The sequence below is a fragment of the Heteronotia binoei genome, chromosome 16 (assembly GCF_032191835.1).
Source record: "Heteronotia binoei isolate CCM8104 ecotype False Entrance Well chromosome 16, APGP_CSIRO_Hbin_v1, whole genome shotgun sequence".
Classification (NCBI taxonomy): Eukaryota; Metazoa; Chordata; class Lepidosauria; order Squamata; family Gekkonidae; genus Heteronotia; species Heteronotia binoei.
In genome coordinates, this window is record NC_083238.1 from 15,685,463 (window position 1) to 15,688,496 (window position 3,034).

The window sequence follows — 3,034 nt, forward strand, 5'->3', positions numbered from 1 at the left end:
TGGGACCTGGGGATTGGGAAGCCTACTCTCTTGGCTGGCTTTTCTGCAGTTTTGCCACTACACTGGTGGTGGTGGTGGGGTCGCAGTTGTCCTGCAGCTTTGGAGCTACAGAAGCATCAGCAACTCTTCCACAGCTTTACTATGTCAGCAGTAAGTGCCCCCCCCCTCCATCCAATCTCTTCCCCTCCCACCTTCCTCCTGGGCCTTCTGCTTGCCTGTCTGCCCAAAACAGTTCTCTGCACTTCTGCAATCAACTGTTCTTTTGTTGTTGGTTTGTAACACTCACCATTTTTTTTTTTTTTTAGTTTTCAGATTTTTCTGCAAACTGTTTTGTGTCCCCGCGGCCCAGTTCACAGATACAAATATCCCACAAATGGACCCATACTTGGCATTTGGAATGCAAGATTTTGCATCCATTCTATCTCTGCCCTTCTCCGACAGCACTGGTTTGTCCGACCAGTCCCGAAACCTTCTCTCCCGCTCCATCTTCCTCAAAGAACCAAACGGAGCGATTGAAAGTTCAGCTTCGATTCACTGTACAAAAGTCGCAGTTGGTTCAATCCTCTGATTCAGATCATTGCAACCGGAAGACTCAGCTGTTTCTTAACAGCAGTTATAAATATGCTGCTACAGCAAGACAAGCCAGAATGTGTGCCATTTAAGAGAAGTAATTGGCGATGGCTGATTCCAGCGCCCTGTGGCAGAAAATAAATAAGGGGGGGGGGAGGGCAGAAAGAAGCTTCAGCTGAATCAGCTATCCATCCATCATGGGAAAGTACAGTGCAAAAAATATGCAACGGATGCTCGGCCCCCAAGTTTCCTTGAATGTATGTGTGGTGCATATGCAGATCATTCTGTTCTCCCAATTCCTTTTCAATTTCAATCTGAAGATACGGTTGACAGATTGCTACTTTTTAAATTTTTTATTATTATTACTTATTAAATTGAATTAATCGCCCTTCCCAGCTCATGCCAGGCTCTGGGCAATTCACAACGTATTCATACAATAATCACCAACGTCATGTTCTTACTAGTTAAAAAATAAGCTTCGTCTTAAAGGATGGTTTGTTTCGCATCCCGGGAAGCGGACTTGTCTAGTGTGTTATGCAGGACTGAAAGGCTCGCATGATGGTTTTCGTTGCCCCTCAAGGCCGGAACATCAGCCTCTAGTGTGTTTTTATTCTCACGCAGCATTTCAGCCTGCAACTAATCTCTTTATGGCTTTGTAGTCTCTTCACAAAACTATTTTATATAGCAACGTGTGACCAGCTTCTTTCATTCAATAAAAATTGAATCACAAGAAGTTAGATTACTGTGGGAGACTGAGAAACAATTCCACAAGGGAAGGAGAATGAGAAGAGCTGGGTGACCCAACCATTTCAGAATTAGCTATTATTTTGGGATGTTACTTTAGTTGATAGTGAATTGGTCAAGTCCTCTTATCGAATAGGTTTTTTTCCTCCTCCAAACCTCCGTACTGTCTCAAAATTACCAAGTTTCGAGGTAAGGGAAAGAAACTGGAAGCTGTGGCTAAAGCAGATCAATCATCTGAGGGCAAATGTAGTTTTATTAATTAAAAGGCTAGTCTTTGTCAAGTTGGAGGAAGTAAAGTCTGAGCTGGGTTTCTGCCATCCTTCCACATACTTAGGAATCAAACCCCGCTGACACAGATTCAGAAGATGATGATGATATTGGATTTATATCCCGCCCTCCACTCCAAAGAGTCTCAGAGCGGCTCACAATCTCCTTTACCTTCCTCCCCCACAACAGACACCCTGTGAGGTGGGTGCGGCTGGAGAGGGCTCTCCCAGCAGCTGCCCTTTCAAGGACAACCTCTGCCAGAGCTCTGGCTGACCCAAGGCCATTCCAGCAGATGCAAGTGGAGGAGTGCGGAATCAAACCCGGTTCTCCCAGATAAGAGTCCGCACACTTAACCACTACACCAAACTGGCTCTCTCTTCAGATGGGTAGTCATATTGATCTGAAGCAGCAGAACAATGTTTGAGTCCAGTGGCATCTTTAAAACTAAGTTTTATTCAAGGTATAAATGTTCATGCGCATACACACTTCTTCAAATACATTGAAATGGAAGTTACCAGTCCAGACATAAAGGTAGAGGGCGAACAGCAAATTAACATACAGCATAATAAGGATGTTTAATAGATGCAAGGACCAAACTGGACACTTCAGTTTTCCTGGACATTCAATGGGTGATCTCAAAGTAGCTGTTTTATTTCAAAGGAACTCCAAGAACAGACTAGAAAGGGAAATTGTTGTGTTACAAGTTATTACAACACTCAGAACAATGGCACCCCCAGGGCTTAACAGGGATATTGGTTTCTTATCTCACTACACATGCACACCTCATTTAGTCCTTACATCCGTCTTCCCACCTAGTCTCCCGGAAGAGGTTTTATTTCTTATTTGGAATAGTAGATTAGTATAGTAGATGATAATGTAATGAATAGCAGAATGTAGTATAATTTGGAATGGTAGGTTGGAATGTATTTCTCTGATCTGGTGACAAACACACTGCACAGCCAATCACTCCACCTCCTAGAAGACAATGCTGTGAGGTTGGAACAACAGGGTCTCAGTTAATTACTCTCAGCATTCCATAATGAAGAAGGCACATCTCATCAATCTCTGATTTTAGTATATTTGTTTGCTTCACTATTCCCCCCACCCCGAATTAAACCAAACAAATGGGGACCATATAAACTAAGCTTGCTTATTCCAGTCTGGTCCTTGTACCTGTCAGACAATTTTATTAAGCTGTATGCTAATTTGCTGTTCACCTTCTACCCATACGTATGGACTGGCAACTTCCACTTCAATGTACCTGAAGAAAGTGCCACGGGACTCTTTTCTGCTGCTTCAGACCAACATGGCTACACACCTGACTATTCCCACTTCGATGTATTTGAAGAAATGTGCGTGAATACTGACGCAGCGAGACTTGGTTCTAAGTCAATATGCACTGGGAGTTGCCATCTCAGACAAACGGAGACTGCACAATAACACAAGAGAGAGA